At 39.8% G+C, this 19,904-nt stretch overlaps 1 long non-coding RNA gene across 1 annotated transcript in view; it reads left to right on the forward strand.

Moving 5' to 3' along the window:
- The first annotated feature begins 3,674 nt into the window (after window positions 1-3,674).
- LOC126937632 (uncharacterized) overlaps window positions 3,675-19,904 on the forward strand; it is a 210,249-nt gene continuing 194,019 nt past the window's right edge. Inside the window, exons 1-2 of the long non-coding RNA XR_007719800.1 lie at window positions 3,675-4,011; window positions 5,686-5,836. This is a non-coding gene — a long non-coding RNA (uncharacterized LOC126937632). The remainder of the gene's footprint in view (window positions 4,012-5,685; window positions 5,837-19,904) is intronic.

Below are 19,904 nucleotides of genomic sequence, written 5' to 3' on the forward strand. Positions count from 1 at the left end.
TTCTGTAGGGCATCTCTTCACTTTGTGGATTGTTTTCTTTGCTGTACAGAAGCTTTTTAGCAACAGCAGCAGCAGCATTAGACATGAATTTCCCTAGTTGGTCCCACCTCATTCAGAAAGCTTTTCTGGAGTAGACAGTTAAGGTTAAAGTTCTTTTATTCTTCTTTTCAGGTGGCAAAGCTCAGTGCACATCAAGTTACTTCAGTGAAGCTTCTGTTTTGATGCAAAGTGTTTCAGCCTTGTCCTCTTAGTTCAAGCTGGATCAATTAAATATCTCAATCATTACAAGGCAGCTTTCACAGCTCACTTATTTACCAAAATAAATTTGTTAAGAAATGTATAGAATTGCAAATATTGAACAGTCTCAACTACCTTGGTTTATTTCGTTCATTAAAATTAACCATTCTTTCCTACGTGACTGTAAGAGTCTTTGTCTTTTAAGTTTATATTGTGAACCAGGACTTTGCTTTTGGTATGTTTTTTAAAAACAGCTTCATCATTTAAAAAATCATAATTATCAAAAAGTATTATTATTATATTACATATATATGTATTATAATACACAGTGCCCAGCCTCTTTTTGTTTTTAACTTGTATTTTGGGTTCAGGGGTACAGGTGCAGGTTTGTTAACATAGGTAAACTGTATCACAGGGTTTAGTATACAGATTATTTTGTCAACCAGGTTATAAGCATAGTACCCGATAGATAGTTTTTCTGTCATAGATGGGTTATTTCTTGAATGGACCCTGACATTCCAGATTTAGGAATATTTCAGCTAGGTAAAAAAGCCCCGCAAGTGTTCAGGCTATTAAATGATTCTCACCAACCACCTGGTCATGATACTGCTAATGAGAGTGAGTGGTAAAGACTCAAGGAACTGTGAGTCAAATTATGAAGTTTTATTAAAATGTTTCTCCACATGTCTTCAATTATTTAGATCTGTAATAATTATTAGATCTGTAATAATTATCCAAGAAGCTGAATATCTGTTGTCATTCTCTCCAACTTTGACCTACAGTCTTTGTCTACTGTGTCCAACTTGCCGTGGGGTTTAGGAGAAATGAAAGGGAGCTTGGCTACAGCTGCTGAAGATGCAGTTAGAGAAGTGGAGAGGAAGGAGAGTGGGGAAGAAGGCAATTTGGAGGATTTCTAAGTGTTAGTTTTTAGGGACAACGCTCCAGTAATGCTCTTTCCATTGCCCGTTATTATAATAAGTTTAGAAAAATTGTTATGTTTCAACAACAGTGCTGTGGAAACATACCGTGCCCTTTCTCAGCGATGCTACATACAGGTAGAAAGCACATGTATTTTTCAAAGTTCAGCCACATAAATTAACTTGAGCCTCAGACTTTAATTTTGAAGGAAGATTAGATTGGATCTAAATAATTGAAGACGTGGAGAAACATTTTAATAAAACTTCATAATTTGACTCAGTTCCTTGAGTCTTTACCATTCACTCTCATTAGAAGTATCATGACCAGGTGGTTGGTGAGAATCATTTAACACTTGCGGGGCTCTTTTACCTAGCTGAAAACTGATTATGTTCATTAGGAAAAAATAGTTTGGTCCATCTTCCCCGACCCGAACCGCCCATTCATCCTCTATGTCACTTTCTACATTTTTTCCATTGAAATGTATGCCAATAAAGAACAATACACTTGTGTGGCTGCACTTCACACAGAACCTTCACAGTTATTATTTAACTTATTTAATAATAACTGTGAAGGTTCTGTGTGAAGTGCAGCCACATTATTTAATTTACATTGTATAGCTTCAATTGTAAAGTAAATCTTTTATTGTAAATCCCTAGACTATAGTGGCTGAATATATGTAAATTCTCTTGGCACAATTTATAATCAAGACTACTTTTTGACCAGGTGCGGTGGCTCACACCTGTAATCCCAGCACTTTAGGAGGCCAAAGCAGGTGGATCACCTGAGGCCAGGAATTTGAGACCAGCCTTGCCAACATGGTGAAATCCTGTCTCTACTAAAAATACAAAAATTAGCGGGACGTAGTGGCAGGCACCTATCATCTCGGCTACTGCGGAGGCTGAGGCAGGAGAATCACTTGAACCCAGGAGGCGGAGGTTGCAGTGAACTGAGATTGTGCTGCTGCACTCCAGCCTGGGTTGACAGATCAAGACTCTGTCTCCAAAAGAAAAAAAAAAAAAAAAAAGAAACAACCCTTCTGGGATCTGGACGTCTGGGACTTATTTTACTTTGATGTACAGCTCCTGGATATAACTCAGCATTGTTCAGCAGCCAGGTACAGTTAGTTGTAAAAGGATGCCTGCTACTCCTCACACCTGAGGTGCCTTGAATTTACAGTCACCATCAGGCCTAGGCATAAGCTAGCCTTCTCTCTTTCATCTTCAACCGTTCCTTTTCTCTGTGCTTTTCATCTTTCTCTCTCTCCTTCATCTTGAATGGTTCCTTTTCTCTACGCTTTTCATCTTCTCTCTCTGTTTTTATTTTCTTATACAAAATTTACCTTTTCTCTAAGGTTCCAGTTGCATAGCATCTTAAACTGGGAAAAAACCCCTCACAACCCCACATTTTAATAGAAGCAACTTTTTATAGGTATGTTATGTTAACTTACTAGTGGGAATGACCCGGTTTAAAGTAGTTATGAGTATTTCTGGTGATGTGAATTTGTCTTAAAGGGGTAGATATTGTCTCATTTAAATGGATAGTACACACATTTTAATCCTGAATGTCTGTACTGCTATAGCAGTCATTTCTCAATTATCTGCAAAATAGGCATAGGCCAAATAGAATAATTTGAAAACATTTAGCTTGGAATGTGTGATATGATGTGAAGATTGTTTTACTAATTACATTTGGTTTGGTCTTAAATATCTAGAAATAATTGAGACATGGGCAGAAGCCAAAGGACAATGAAAAATTTTCAGAAACAGGTGACTGTTTAGTTATTTATTTAAATCTTGCCATATTCTGAAAAAGATTTTGAGGAGGAACAATAGCTGTGGTTCCAATCTGGGAGCATTATGCCTTTTGAGGCCTAAATGTAAGATTCTAGCTCTTTGTCCCAAGTAGAATTTTGCTGTCTGATAATAACAGTAATCATTCATGATATGTCTACTATGCTAAATACTTGACATGTTTTATCCCATTTAATCCTTGGATTCCCTGCTCTCCCTGTTTTACAGATGAGGCTCAGAGAGGTCGTGCCCTAAGTGATACAGCTAGTCCATGGTAGAAGTATTCCTTGAACCCAGCTTGTGTGGCTCTGACGCCTGTGTTCCTAACACTTTCCTCCTATTGCCTCTGATTTTGTTGATGATGAAAAGTTATGCAGCTGTGTCTGATCTCTAGGAAAAACATCTGGGCATCTTTAAAGTAGTTTTCAGAACCTGCAGCACTAAGATGAATGTGAAAGAACCAGGCCTCGTTAATGACAAATTATCTCATCTGAGAAAAGAGTTGTATTCATCTTACCAAAGACAGTTTCCCTCCTTGTAGAAATTACTTTGCAGAAACAATCACAGTATCTAAATGTTGTCAGTTCACATCACTACTTTGTCGAGAAGAAGCTTAATGCTTATGTTACATGATTTTAAACTTGCTTTCGACCTGAGACTGGCATACTTAATTTTAAATATACTTGTATTTAAAGGATATTGTTGACTAGGTGGACTGCTATCCATTAAGAAGTAAGGTTAGCATTTTTCTCTCTAACCTTCAACTTGATAGTTTTAATATCCAGGCTATTAAATATATATCAGAAAGTTTTCTAGCAGATAAATCTCTTATCAAAGCAATTTAAGCAAACAACAAAATGAAGGGGTAAAACATTTAGTTTTCAGGTAACACATTCTGCAAGGACTGTGCTCTGTTTTTGTGGTATTGCACAGGGTTGTTTGAAACTGAAGATGCTATACTTGAGGCTTTTTGTGGCGTCGGCTTGTGAATTCAACCCTGAAGTGAATGTGTTGCATTGGTTTCAGGTGCGGTGGTGATGAATTACTGAAGAAATTTCAATCAGAGGTAAAATCTTAAATTATTTTTGCTGCTTTGTTTTTTTAGAGGTTAAGAGTAACTCTTTTTTTTTGTGGGGGAAGCGAAATAAAACTGACTTTGCTTCATTTAAAAATACTGTTTGGGGCCCAGCGTGTTGGCTCATGCCTGTAATCTCAGCACTTTGGGAGGCTGAGATGGGCAGATCACCTGAGGTCAGAAGTTTGAGACCAACCTGGTCAACATGGTGAAATGCTGTGTCTACTAAAAATATAAAAAGTAGCTGGGCGTGGCGGCGTGTTGCCTGTAATTTCAGCTACTTGGGAGGCTGAGCCAGGAGAATTGCTTGAACCTGGGAGGCAGAGGTTGCAGTGACCCGAGATCGTGCCACTTCACTCTGTCTCAAAGGAAAAAAAAAAAATACTGTTTTGGTCTTCTCCCCACCCTTGAAGTGCAAGCACCCTGTAAACATGCGTCCTTCATTCAGCAAACATGTTTCTTTTTTTTTTTTTAAATATATCTTCTGTTTATGAATTATCCAGCCTCAGGTATTTCTTTATTGCAATGCAAGAACAGACTAACACATAAAGTAATAATTTCACCTAATGTGATGAAACTAACATGAAGCAACTCTCCTGCATACAACGGAAAATGCAATAATCCTGTCCCCAGAATTTGGCTTTCCGGATTTCAATCTTTATATTTAGGGTTTTGTTTTTTGGGATTATGATAGGCATCAGGTTTCATGAGTACAGTCTCAATACACTTGAATGAGGCAAATGAATTTGATGGAAAGGGAATTATTTAGCCTGAAAGGCACCATTTCAGCTGAGCGTGATGCCTCACACCTGTAATCCTAGCACTTTGGGAGGTCAAAGTCGGAGGATCACTTGAGTTCAGGGGTTAGACACCAGCCTGGGCAATATGGCAAAACCCTGTCTCCACAAAATATACATAGGCTAGCTGGATGTGATGGCACAGGCCTGTAGTCCCAGCTACTCTGGAGGCTGAGGTGGGAGGATCACCTGAACCTGGGAGGCCAAGGTTGCAGTGAGCTGAAATTGTATCACTGTACTCCAGATGGACAAGAGAGTGAGACCTTATCTAAAAACAAACAAAAACAACAACACACAAAAAACCATTCCCTGCCACATTGCTGAGGGGTAAATTTGACTTCTCCTAGTGGGAACTGTCATGCTGTCTTTTTCCTTTCAAGTACTACCAGACCCCCTGCTCCCCCCCATTCCTTATTTTGAAAAACAAACAGAAAAAAAAGATTAACAATGGATTTTACTTTCTACATCTTTGATTATTGTTTTAACTATAATATACTATATACTCTGTAGCATGTTACACCATTCCTACTAAATAAACACTCTGTTTTTATTTAGAAACAAGCATTTTTTAAGGTTTTAACTTTTACCAGGCTTACCCTAATGATGCATTCAGCAAACATTTGTGGGCCGTCTACTCCATTCCAAGTACTGCCGTAGGAAGGATGGTGACCATGCCACAGAAAAGACACATCCCTGGGAGTTTCTCTATTTCAGTTTGATGATAATTTACCTGGGGAAACTCTGGCTGACACTCAAATGTCTTAGGAGATTTGTAAAAAATGAAAGTACAGAGTTTTTTTTTTCTTCTTTGATACACATTTCAATGTGGATTTTATTTAAAGAGGCTTTCCCGTTTCTTTTGGGAAAGGCATACAGCAATGGAGCCCCTGTGGTTTTCAGAAAACTCGCCTGCTTTTTGCTGTTGAAAGTCTGACACAAAGTAAAGGAACTGTGCTGGGACTACTGGTGATGAACAGGGAGCTATTTGTGATAGAGAAAACATGGCATTTTTTCCTCCGGTAAGATGTACATTTGTTAGAGCACTTATCAAATAATTTGGCTTTTCAATACATTATCAGAAATTAGTGAGATTGGTTATGAACTTAATTATGCTTTTCTAAAAAATGTTTTTAGCCTGCTCTCGAACATTTTGAAGTGGACCCTTATTAGAGTTACCAAATTGTATGAAAGCACATTGCCCTCAGCACATAAGGGTCACAGGTGGAATGTAGTGGGGTTGAAATGAAGGATAATGGAAAAATCCACTACTTGTGTTTGCTACTTAAATGTCATGGCTGGGTAAATGGATTTTTCTACTTCCTAGGACTCAGCTTCTACTACATTAGTCTGGCAGCAATTAGAGAGAAGAGGTTGCTCTGCAAATTGGCTTGGCGAACCATGTAGTTCATCTTTTTATTGTGCAAAACAGAAAAAATTGCTTCTAATCAATCCACTTCAACTTTCAGTCTAAAAATTATTTACCATCCTATCAACTGAAAGTACTAGAGAAATGTTCTATTCGAATTAACTGAAGGGAAGAATCATTTGTATCAATAACTTGATTACGGTTATGGGGGAAGCAATAAAGAGATGGCATCATACTATGATGGAATATGGAAGCAATACAGAGACTGCATCATTATTGAGGTGTCCTTGCCAAATTGATTAATGCTTTTAGGATAATTAATCTATATTTCAAATATAATTGAATTCTTATTAGCAAAATCAGAAATGCACAATTTAATGACTCTAATGCTCGAAAAGACATAGATTTTCCGCTCAAACAAACCATTATTAATTGTGAACTTTTCACAATCTTTGCCTTTGATTCATATGGTTGATCAATCCCTCTGCTTTGTAACTGCCCTAGGATGTAACATTTGAGGTGCTTAGATAAGTTTATTATTCTTAATTTTCTCAAAACATAGATTAACAGAGAACCGATGTGACGTACAGGGAAATTTTACTAATTTCCACTTTGCTCATCAGCATAGTCAATGACTTTAAAAAGTGAATGAATAAATCACACTTCTAGATGAAGTATAGTAATTAGTTTGAGATAGTGCAAATTACAAAAGTAGACTCCTTTAAGCTGTGCCTTAACAGAGCTGGTTTCATTAGGAAAACAACTAGGACCAGCAGCCAGGTCCACCCAGAAGGAGAGAAAAGAAAGGATGAATAGAGGAGGGGTCTGGTGGCAAGTTTTTATGAGATTTAGGGTGTTACAGGCTGAGAAACATTGGTCTTATTTGAGGAAAAGAAACCTCACTCACAGCTTCAAACCAGGTAAATATTGTTCTGCTTCTCAAAAACCAAAGATTTCCTGGTGCAACAGGAATCCAAATTTCTGAACAAAGAATCTTAGTAGAGATGAACAAAAAGTCTGTTGAAACCAACATTTTTTGATGAGTTCTAATTCTTCTTATTAACTAAACCAAAATAATCTACATTAAAAATACTTAGTTCTGGCTGGGCGGGGTGGCTCACGCCTGTAATCCCAGCACTTTGGGAGGCCGAGGTGGGTGGATCACAAGGTCAGGAGATCAAGATAATCCTGGCTAACATGGTGAAAACTCGTCTCTACCAAAAAAATAAAAATTAGCTGAGTGTGGTGGCGCATGACTATAATCCCAGCTACTCAAGAGGCTGAGGCAGGAGAATTGCTTGAACCTGGGAGACAGAGGTTGCAGTGAGATGAGATTGTGCCACTGCACTCCATCCTGGGGACAGAGCTAGACTCCGTCTCAAAAATAAAAATAAAAGTACTTAGTTCTTTTGGAGAGAAAACTCCTCTTTTAGATGAATATTGATTGCACAATAGGTTATTAGGCAATATCTTCAGATAATGTCATGTCTTTTTTGGTGTAGAGATTTAAATTCTAGGCCTCTGTTTCGGAAGAAACCCTTTAACCTTTGTAAAAAAAAAATAAATAGAACTCCACTGGAGAAACCTCCCCTTTTGTGGTCTCTGTCTCCTGCTTCCCCTTCTGTCCTGAACAGTGCTGCTCATGAGCAGGCTTATGCCTGCAAGAGAGGAAGAGACAGCTTGCTTTTGCTTTGATTCGAGTTTACTCTTCATTACCCATTCTCAGTTCTCCTCTCATTACTGGTGCCACATATATTATTAACACTCAAACAAAGCTTCCTACCTCTTCCAAGTTAAGAGGGTTAAGTGGACATTGTGTATATGGTGCATATGAGACTGCCTGAACCACAGCATCCTAGTGCTTTAGTCCTCTGCTCCCACCTAGAAGGGCCTCGTTAGAAGCCTGAAGGGCAAGTATTCAAGAAGAAGAGAGGAAGGATCAGGGAAGGACTCTGCAGTGTGATGCTTTATTTAGACATAGGGCTCTCAGGCAGCCTCCTCCCTGTCAATGTGGAAGGAGGATTGCCGACACGATTTTTACATGGTTGTGCTGCTGCTGTCTAGTTAGACCTGAAGAGTGGCTTCCAGGCTTTCCCTGTCTTTAGGGGTTGTTTATACATTATGTATTTAGTTCAAGTAGCAAACTCTCAGAGTGTTGGTTCCCTGATTGCAAAGATGAGAATATTGGCTTAATGGATAATTTTCTCAGGTCCCTTCCAGTCCTAACATTTGAAATAATCTTGCAAACCTTCTCCATTCGTGTATCAGGCATATTCCAGAAAACAAAGTTTAGATAATCAGAAATGTAAAGAAGGTTCCAAATCCATCTGGAACACAATAGTATATTTTTTCTTTAAAATTCTCTTCTTAAGCCTGTGTATACATGGAGTTCAAATTTTATTTGCACCAAGTCAGGCCTGCCCAAAGATCTAGTTAGCTCACTAAACATTTCAGACACAAGCATCTCCCAGGGCAAGGATGTTCTGTGCATTTTCATAAAACCAGCTTCCCACATTAAGAAATGATCGTTCATTCTCATATTCTTGTTCAAATGTTTGGTTTGCTGAGAAGTTTGGGGTTATAGAAGGATTCAGGGGAAAATAGGCAAAATATAAAATGAAGATTTTTGTGCCACTTATCTTCTAAGAGAGACTACAGCTAACTTGTATTTGTTTTGTAGGTTTCTCCTCCTCCTCCTCCTTTCTTCTTTCTTCTATTTTTTTTTTTTCCCCCAGAAGGTACCTCTGGCAGCAAATGCTTAGGCACCTGTACAGGTCAGAACTTTGGCACAATATTAGCCTTGGGAATGAACTCTCTCTCCCGCCCCCTATTAAAGGTTTATTTTGTATTTCTCTTGGGTTAGTACAAACATTAAAATAGCTATTAAAATTATTGTCTAGCTCCTCTTTGCACACTCATCCCATCGGAATGTAGCTAGGTGGGGAGACGGGCATGCAGTCGATTTGACGTTAAGGTTGACCACAGAGCACAGAAAGTGCACAGGACAAATTGAAAGTGTCTCTTGGCTGGTACAATCTGTAAACCTAAATGGGAGGCGCTTTGAACTGGAAAACTGGTGATACTCACTTTAGTTCCTCCCGCCCCCGTGCCAGGCACCAGGCAGGGGGCTCTGTCAGCCACGCAGGATGAGAAGTACATTCTGTGAGCGTCCCACTGTCCGTGGGAACCACTGGGATTGTGCTGTGCAGTTTCCAGTTCGCAGGAAAAGATAACATCTTGAGTTGCCTAGTTAGAGCTTCTGTTTTCCTGCCATTTCCAAGTCCAGCTGCCTGTTCTGCCTAGGAATGAGTGCAGGTTTCTGTGGGAAACCCCCCGGAGCTGGCGCTTTCCATAGGGATGTTTACCCCTGCTCAGAAAGAGACCTGCTACCGGGACTCCGTTCACGAGGGGATCCCTTGTGCTTCTCGTCCCACCCCCTTTGGTTTTGTTTTTTCTTCTTCTAATGTTATGGACAGTGAGGAGGGGAAGAAGGAGGGAGAAGTGTCGCCTTCCCCCAGGGCTCGTGGCCGAGGGAGCGCGATCTGCGAGAGGCCAGGCCTGAGTGCAATTCCGCGGGAGCAAGTGGAAGAGTCGGGCGCCTGGACAGCGGTGCCAGTTCCCTTTCATAGGTTAAGAAAAAACAAAAACAAAACAAAACAAAAAAAACTTTTATATATTGAACGATGATGGAGGGTGGGGTTGTGTTTAGGGGGCTGGGAGGAAGAAGAAAGGGCTTGTTTAGGAAGCTGCCACAACCTGAAATTTATGGGTAAACACTGCGCCTTTTTGGAAGGCGGATTCCGAGCTCTCCTCCCCTTTTTGTTCCGTTTACACTTCCAATTTTGGACTTTTTTTGTGTAGTTTTACAAGAAGGATATCTCCTTTTTTTTTTTTTTTTAAAAAGCACAACAAATTCCACACACAAAATATAAGTACCAATCGGCTCTCTACATGGGTGGGTCTCCATCTCTGGCTTAACCAACAGCTGATGGAAAATATTCCGGGGGGCAGTGGGGAGAGCTGACAATGCAAAAATAAAAATAATATAAATAAAAACCAATATAGTATAACAACTATTCGCATAGCATTACACTGTATTATGTATATAAGTAATCTAGAGATGATTTCAAGTATACGGGAGGATGTGCGTACTTTCTCATTTTATGTAAGGAACTTGAGCATCCGTTTTTGGTATTGGGGGTAGGTCCTAGAACCTATTCCCCGCTGGTTTCCAAGGCAAGACTCTGTATAAATTGCGTGACATATTAAATGTAATTTTAAAAACCTGGTAACATTTTCCAAGTTCCACAATGGCAGCATGTTCAGGATTTTAGCCTAACCTTTAACCTAACAAAACTTTGATACTTCTTGGAGGTAGTTTTATTTTTAAATAATTTCCTTTTTCCATTTGGTAGGAAATGGTGTTGGTGTTTATGAATAAACTTAATGCTAAGGAAAGAGAATTCTGGTGTGCTCATGTTCTCACTTATAAGTGGGAACTAAACAATGGGTACTTATGCACATAAAGATGGCAACGATAGACACTGGAGAGAGGGAGGGAGGCAGGGGTGAAAAAGTATCAGGTGCTATGCTCAGTACCTGGGTGACGGGATCAGTTGTATCCCAAACCTCAGCATCACACAATATACCCAGGTAACAGACCTGCACATATACCCCCTGAATCTAAAATAAAAGTAGAAATTATAAAAATAAAAAAATAGTAATTCTGGTGTATTTAAAGTAGCATCATACCATTCTATCATACACCTGGAACCAAGTAATATTTATATATGTACATGTGTATCTATGTACACACATATATAAATATATATGAATAAATAATCTTAGAATTCTAGAATATTAGGGCTAACTGAATCCTTTGTACGCAATGAACGCCCCACCTACTCCTCACTTGACAGAAGAGCTGATCTCACAATACAATTCTTTGTCTTCTTTCCAAGTAGTGCATTTCTGTTCTGTCTGCTTTGGAGTGCTTTCTAAGAATTATGTCATGCCAGATCACTTTCGTGACATGCCAGAAGCATATAATGTTTAGGCAGTTTCAACTCATGCTTTTTAAGCATTTAGAATTAATTTTAACTTCTGCATTTCTGTTTTCCAAAGAAACACACATACACGAATCCTGGATTCAGAATTTGCTTATGGACAGTGTTAACCAAACAGGGGCAAGTGAGCACCCTTGTTTAAAGGTTCTTTCATTCCTGTTATTTCTCTGTGTCCATAGAAAGGAGACACTGGAGTCAGGATCTTTCTAGTGATTTATGAGGCATTTTAGAATGTATGGGTTTGTAATGGTTGTGGGAAGGGGCTATTTACTGAGGAGAAAGCCGCAGTGAGTGAAAACACTTTCTCAGAAGGTTTCTCATTTCTCTGCAGTTGATGAGCAAGTGCCAATGTCCATTTCTGCTTTAGACTCTGGGGACCATGAAGAGCTCTTTTGCGAAGAGCCTCTTAGGGCACACATTCATCATGTTTCTCAGGTCTTATAGAGACGTGGTGCTGCAGAGATTTACACACATGCGAGGGATAATAGTAAACACTAAACATTCCTAAGGAGGGTTACATTTTAAAATACCGTTCACTTTCTTTACCTTTTAATATCAGTGGATAAAGCTGTTCTAATTTCAAATACAACATCCTCCCTTTCCTGTGCAACTCCTGTTAACTGGCTATTGGTGTTTATAGGAATAACAAAGGCACAGCTCATTGAGAATCTATTCTGTTCCAGACCCAGGGTTAGGTACTTTATATGCATTATTTCACTTAGTGTTAACTACAATCCTCTGAGGTCGGTATATTGTTTTACAAATGAGCAAACTGAGGCTCAGAGAGGTAAAATAAGTTGCCCGATATCACAAAGTAATAAGAAACAGAATTGGGGATGACATTTAAGTCTGTCTTACTCTAGAAACTCAGTTCTTTTTTTTTTTTTTTTTTTTTTTGAGACCGAGTCTCGCTCTGTCACCCAGGCTGGAGTGCAGTGGCCGGATCTCAGCTCACTGCAAGCTCCGCCTCCCGGGTTTACGCCATTCTACTGCCTCAGCCTCCCGAGTAGCTGGGATTACAGGCGCCCACCACCTCGCCCGGCTAGTTTTTGTATTTTTAGTAGAGACGGGGTTTCACTGTGTTAGTCAGGATGGTCTCGATCTCCTGACCTCGTGATCCGCCCGTCTCGGCCTCCCAAAGTGCTGGGATTACAGGCTTGAGCCACCGCGCCCGGCCGAAACTCAGTTCTTAATCTTTGTTAAATCATTTGATTCCAGAGAATTTTAGTTTTCATTTATCTGGTCAAATTAGAGCAATAGCTTTTACTTCTCCACTGTTGATATGGCTTGGCTGTGTCCCCACCCAAATCTCATCTTGAATTGTAGTTCCCATAATTCCCGTGTGTTGTGGGAGGGACCCAGTGGGAGGTAATTGAATCATGGGGGCGATTATCCTCATGTTGTTCTCATGATAGTGAGTGAGTTTTCACAAGACCTGATGATTTTATAAGGGGCTTTCCCTCACCTTTGCTCAGCACTTCTCTCTCCTGCTGCCATGTGAAGAAGGATGTGTTTGCTTCCCCTTCCGCCATGATTGTAAGTTTCCTAAGGCCTCCCTAGCCATGCAGAACTGGGTCAATTAAACCTCTTCCCTTTATAAATTACCCAGTCTCTGGCAATTCTTTATAGCAGTGTAAGAACAGACTAATTCAACTTATTCTTTTTTTTTTTTTTCTTGAAATGGAGTCTTCCTCTTGTTGCTCAGGCTGGAGGGCAGTGGTACAATCTCGGCTCACTGCAACCTCCACCTCCCCGGTTCAAGTGATTCTCCTGCCTCAGCCACCCAGGTAGCTGGGATTACAGGTGCCTGCCACCACTCCCTGCTAATTTTTTGTATTTTTAGTAGAGACAGGGTTTCACCATGTTGGCCAGGCTGATCTCGAACTCTTGACCTCAAGTGATCCACCTGCCTCGGCCTCCCAAAGTACTGGAATTACAGGTGTGAGCCTCTGCGTCCACCCTTACAACTGTTTTCTAACGTGATTTCTTCTTTATTTTTCTATAGCTCTAACATTTGAGGAAAAACAATTTAATTCCATCACAATAATAGACATTTTTTCAGTATTTAGTTTCTAAAGCCCTGTCCTGCACTTGTTCTCGCTAATTCTAACATTCATCTTGCAAGGCAGGCAGTGTATGGAAAAGATCCCTAGACCACCAGCATCAGATGTAGAATTCCTTTTGCCAGTTTAAAATGCCGACTTCTGCATCCCCCATATACTAGGATTAGAATCTGGGCAGTCAGATGGGACCCAAAAAGCTGCCTTTTAAGAAGCTCTCACACATATGAATGAGTTAGAAAACAATTCCATGAATTTTGGAATCAAAACCTTGATTTCTATACCATTTTTAGCTCTTTTTAATTGTATGACCATAGGCAAGCTGTTTATAGAGTTGTGGTGAAGATTAAATTAGATAGTGTGCATAAAAACAGTAATGTTTAAAAGTATGAGTGATGCTGAAAGCTAATTCTTTTTTAGCACTATGTGCCAGACATTGTATAAACTTATTGAAGCTTCACAGCAACCATGTAAGGGAAGGTTATCATGAGTCCCAATTTACAGAAGAGAAGGCTGGAGCACAGAGATTAAGTTGAGCCAGGATTTGGTAGCAGGGAGTCTGACCTCAGGGTTGCATTCTTCAACTCTGTACCCAGCTCTTTTTCATAGTAGGTGCCAGTTGATTGTTAATTCCCTTTGGACCATGTGATAAAAACAACAGCAACAAAAACTGATAAGCATACTAGGTGGAAAACAATGAGAGTATTTTCCTTCTGAACTAGAATATGTAATCACTATATGGTAAGTTTCTCTTTGAGATTATTCATTCAGTCCAGTATCAGATGTATGCATTTGATAAGACATAGCAGAGATCTGTTTGCATTATTCTATGGCTTGCTATGTGCAGGGCTACTCAAAATGTAATTCTTGGACTTGCAGCATTGGGATCATCTGGAAGCTTGTTAGAAAGGCAAATTCCTGGACCCCACCTCAGATCAATAAATCAGAATCTCTGGGCATGGGGCCCAGCAACCTGTTTAAACAAGCTCTGCAGTTGACACTGATGCACTGTATGGTTGAGAACCACTGGTTTAGAGCATGGAGTGAGAAATTTGTTTTAAGGGTTTATAAAAGCAGCAAAACGTTGACATGTCTTCACTTCCTGGTGATTTATCTAGAATTATGGTTGATCTTGGGAAAGAGAGTGTTCATTCAGAGGCATCTCTATTCCAGGCACTGCTAAGTGTTGGATATTCAACTATAAACAAGACATAGTGCTGGTGCCAACGAGGCTGCAGTTTAATGAGAAGGAAAGATGGGCACATCAAACTAGAACACAGTGCATGCAGTGCCATGATGGAGCATGCACAATGCACCACAGCTTGGCTCTCACTGGAGCTGAGATCAAGCAGAAAGGCTGTCAGCAAGGTGAGACCTGAGTGGCGCCTTGAAGTATAGAGCCTTGCCCTAGATGGAGAAGATGGTCAACAGAGGCTTATTGAAAAACTCGGCCTCACTTCATTTAAGAGTAGAGTAGCAACAGTTATGACGACTTTGTCCTCAAAACAATATCCAGTAGGGGAATTACTTTTTAGGGCTACAGATAATACTACACATGTGTGTGGAATCTAGGCGTAGGAGGTAGGGGGTATTTCAGAGCATAGAGGAGACGTGCCAGATAGTTGGTTAGGTCAAATCAGGGAAGAGTTCCTAGAGGAGGAAATCAGATGGGTATAAATTACAGAGATAAAAAGGTTTTCCAGACAGAAGGGGCAGCTGAGCCCAAAAACAGTATGTAAAGCACAGTGCTTATCAACTTTTGGAAAGTGATGGTGCTTGAGAAAAAGGTAGGATTTATGAGGTACCCTGGGATAAGTGGACAGCTGTTGAAAGTTGGAGGCAGCCCAGGCCATTGAGGGGGAGGTGGCTCAATAGTTTTTGAGGCTTCAATCCATTTGGTGGGACACAGGTTGGTGTACTCTGGTTTAGGGGAGCATTAGTTGCTCTCAATAACTGGAGTATACAGGAAGAGGCTAAAAATGTGGTTTGAAGAGTGGGATAGGTGGCAGACATCATCTCCTGAGGCGTTATTTTAATGTATAAAATGAGATCAACTGCCATTTCAAATGAAATAAAAAAAGTTTTTGTAGCCATTATTTCCTACAAAGTATTGTAAAACAGCTGGCCTCTTCTCTAGAAGGTAAAGTGCAGGTCTTGCCCCTTTGGGTGTGTCAGGGAAAGAGGTCTTTCTGCCACCTTGGGTGCAGAAAGGAGGTGGTGTGTTGTTGCAATCAGAAGGTGAGAATCTGATTGAACAAGTGCCAGAAATCGTTGTTTTTGAATGGTGACAGCACCACTATTCATTTTCTTCTGTGTGGGATGAGAAGTGTCAAGCTCCGCTCCATTGAAAACACCTTTAATTACGCTCATTTGGGCTTTTATCTTAACAACCACACTTTCTGGGAAATAGAATTGGTACAGTTTAAATGTAAATCTTATCTAAAATTATTTCACACGAACTGTGAAACTTAAATTGTCTATCCATTTTCCTCTATGTGTCTACTTTCTTAGAATCAAACCTTTTAGCCAGGTCATATAGGGACTCAAGTTATCTGTGCACATGGAAGCGCAGCCTCCATTTCCTCAAAAAAGAAAACTGGAGCTTTGACCCTTGGACAATTTCCTCTGCCTCTCTTTTCCTCCTGGGCCTTATTTTACAATCTGAGCAGAAAGGGCAGAAGCAACAGGTAAGACTGTAAGATTCATATTGGAAAAGGTAAAAGGAAACATACAAACAAAAACCCCAACTATTGGAAAAAGAAAAAAGAACATATCTGGAAATGGACAGAGTTGGAGATGAAATGCTGCTTGGGAATATCCAAGAAGTTTTTGTTTGGGATTTGAGAACTGCCGTTTATGGGGAAGACAAGACAAAAATGGAGAGAACAGATTTTAAAGATGTTTTGCTGCCTGAGGTCAGGAGATCGAGAACATCCTGGCTAACACAGTGAAACCCCATCTCTACTAAAACTACAAAAAATTAGCTGGGCGTGGTGGCGGATGCCTGTAGTCCCAGCTACTCAGGAGGCTGAGGCAGGAGAATGGTGTGAACCTGGGAGGTGGAGCTTGCAGTGAGCCGCGATCACACCACTGCACTCCAGCCTGGGCGACAGAGCGAGACACTGTCTCAAAAAAAAAAAAAGAAGAAGAATTTACTCTCTTCCTCCTAGGACCTTTAGTCTTTATACATATATGTAAACACACATATACACACGTGTATGTATATATATGTGCATCTGTATACACATATATGTGTATGTATCTATGTATATGTTTGTATATATCCCTGGAACCTGTGAATCCTTTAGCCTTTGAGTTTAAAAACTCATGAAGATTTTAGTGCTTTTTCAAAATTTGCTTTCTTTTTTTTTAAAAAGTCGGTGTTTCTGGAAATGTGACTCCATGACACACTCCACTACAGGGAGCTGGAGTGTTGGCGGGCTGTACAAACATACTTTTATTTGAGCTTTAGTAAAGGCTGCATTTAATCAGTCTTTTAGAATTCAATACGATTTTTGGCTTTTCACCATGAGATCACTGGTGAGATTTAAAGGAGGTGGTTGTGCAAAAGAGGAGAGAGAAAAGACATTATCTAGGAGTTTGTAGTAAAGACGTTTCTGTCGGGGCATGGTTTCCTGAGAGTGGTGAAATAAATGAGGGGGATGCTTCCAGAACAACTTTAATTTCTTGAGATCAAGTTAGTGTATACAGTGGTAGAGGAAACTTTTATGTATTCCTTTTTTATTTCTATTTTAAACCAGAAGCTGGTATCAGCAGAAATTTCTTCTGAGAATTCAGGGCAAAATCTTCCTGTTGTGAAGTTGAGTTTGGGTGAGAAAGGGTGAGAGTGCTGAACAGAGAGTATGTATGTATCAGTAAGCCTTATTTTCTTTCTAAACTGGTCATAAAATGTACATAACATAAAATGTACCACTCTGGGAGGCCAAGGCAGGAGAATTGCTTGAACTCAGGAGGTGGAGGTTGCAGTAAGTCGAGATTGCGCCACTGCACTCCACCCTGGATAACAGAGTGAGACTCTGTCTCAAAAAAAAAAAAAAAAAAAAAAAAAAGTACCACCCTAACCATTTCTAAGTGTACAATCCATTAGTGTTAAGCACATTCACATCCTTGTGCAACCAATCTCTATAATTTCTAAGTCACATTGCAAAGGGTGTGGATATAGGGAGGGGTGAAGAATTATGGCCATTTTTGCAGTCTACCACAGGATGCTAGAATTTTAGTCTTAGTAGTAGAGGTGAGAAGTTTACAAGAAAAGTATTTGAATTTTTATAATAAGATGACTGGTTTTGTATGCCAGCACAAATATTTCAGAACCCGTTGACTTGTTGAAAGTAAGACTTAAGAGGCTATGAATAAAATTTTCTTGGAATGTTTATCAGATAACTTTGGTGTTTAACCATTAAAAATGCCAAAGATTAATTTTTAAAATAACTTAATTTTGGAATAATTTTAGATTTACAGAAAAGTTGCAAGTGTAGTATAGAGTCCCTAATATCTTTTACCCAGCTTCTTCCAATGTTAACATCTTATTACCTTAGTACATGTGTCCAAACTAAGAAACTAACATTGGCACCTTACTATTAACTAAATGCCAGACTTTATTTGGATTTCACCAGTTTTTCCATTAATGTTCTTTTTCTGCTCCAGGATATAGTAGGATACCATGTTGCATTCTGCCAACTCTTAATTTTAACTGTGAAGAAATTCTCAAACAGAAAACTGTTAAAAAAAAAAATTCTGGCCTCCAGAATTATGAGAGAATAAATTTCTGTTGTTTAAAAAAATATTCTTGTTAGACTGAAGTAGGCTGAAGATAAAAATGAAATTATTTAAAAAAATTCTCAAACATCATGATGAAACTGTTTCTGGCTCTTCTTGGGGAGCCCTCCACTCGAAGCAGTTCATTTTCTCAATTCCTGACTAACTCTGACCATGTCCTCATTAGTCTCTTCTCCTTGGTCCCCCTGGCTTTCTAATGTGTTGTGGTGATGAGGAGTTTATTCCAGCCTCTCCAAGCTTTGGAAAGCCTCCTTCGCTCTTGCCCCTCTTTCAAACTCTGAGCTTCCTCCATATCCCTCTCTCAGGGATCCCCAGGAGGTTTTCTCACATCTCCAGAGCTCCTCTCTTCAGACCACGTCAAGCCTCTCTTAAATGCATACAATTAAATGTGTATGACTGCTAGAGTCTGACTCCATTGGGTACACATGCTCCTTCGGAAAGGTTCCGTGCTGCTTGGTTTGCAGCTGTGAGTCTCAGTGGTGGTGAGGGGCAGAGTGGGCAGGCTTGAGGGGAGGGCAGGACTCTTTCACATTCTGCTTGTCTGTCTTCCCTACCCATTTGTCATATTCACTGTTATTGATGTGAATATAACATATCGTTTGTTAGGTCCAATGAAGTAAAAACCAAACCCAAACCAACCAAGCAACCACAAACATGTTATAGGGGGAGAAGATTAAATAATAATAATAATAAATATTTTTTACAAATATGTAAACTTGTTCTTCTATAGACAGAGATATTAGACTCCTATTGTACCCTTTGTTCATCCATTGTTTTCTGCAGGACAATCCAAATTCTTCCCACAATTTCAACGTCGGGGCCTTCTCCAGAGCTTAACTTAGTTTCGAGCTGTGCTGTGCATGCCAGACATGAGCTTTGGGGAATGAAGACAATGGAGTGCTGGTCCCAGAGGCCCCAGAACTTGTTTTCTTGACCAGTCCCTGATGTCAGCCAGCCTTGTGGTCATTACCGCTTGCTCAGAAGGTAGAGTGAGACATGCACAGCTGTTGGACTCCTGGGCGGGATAATGTGCCTGCCCTTCTAGCAAACTAATTAGCCAGGCTAAAGCAGAAGCAGTTTTCTCTCCCCAAGTGTTTTCTTGCCTCCAGAAACTTATTATCTTCCTGCGTGTACCCAGTGACTCATGACTTGTCAGCATCATACAAAACATGACTTTTTCTGTTCACAGCAATACAACCCATGTGTTCCTGCTTTTCATTCATAGTCTCTTTTTAATTTTTGTGGGTGCATAGTAGGCATATATGTTTATGGAGTACATGAGATATTTGGGTACAGGCATATAATGCATTATAATCACATAAGGGTAAATGGGGGTATTCATTACCTCAAGCATGTATTCCTTCTTTGTGTTACAAACAATCCAATTATACTCTCTTAGTTATTTTTAAAGGTACAATAAATTATTGTTGACTGTAGTCATCCTGTTGTGCTATCAAATACTAGATAGTGTCATTTTATCTACCTATATTTTCATACCAATTAACCATACCCACTGGTTCCCCTCTCCCTGCCCACTACCCTTCCCAGCCTCTGGTAAACATCTTTCTACTCTCCACCTCCATGACTTCAATTGTTTTAATTATTTTAGCTCCCACAAATAAGTTTGTCTTTCTGTGCCTGGCTTATTTCTCTTAACATAATGACCTCTAGATCCATCCATGTCATTGCAAATGAACAGGATCTCATTCTTTTTTATGGCTGAATAGTACTCCATTGTGTATATGTACCACATTTTCATTACCCATTCATCTGTTGATGGACACTTAGGTTGCTT

The sequence above is a fragment of the Macaca thibetana genome, chromosome 15 (assembly GCF_024542745.1).
Source record: "Macaca thibetana thibetana isolate TM-01 chromosome 15, ASM2454274v1, whole genome shotgun sequence".
Lineage (NCBI taxonomy): Eukaryota > Metazoa > Chordata > Mammalia > Primates > Cercopithecidae > Macaca > Macaca thibetana.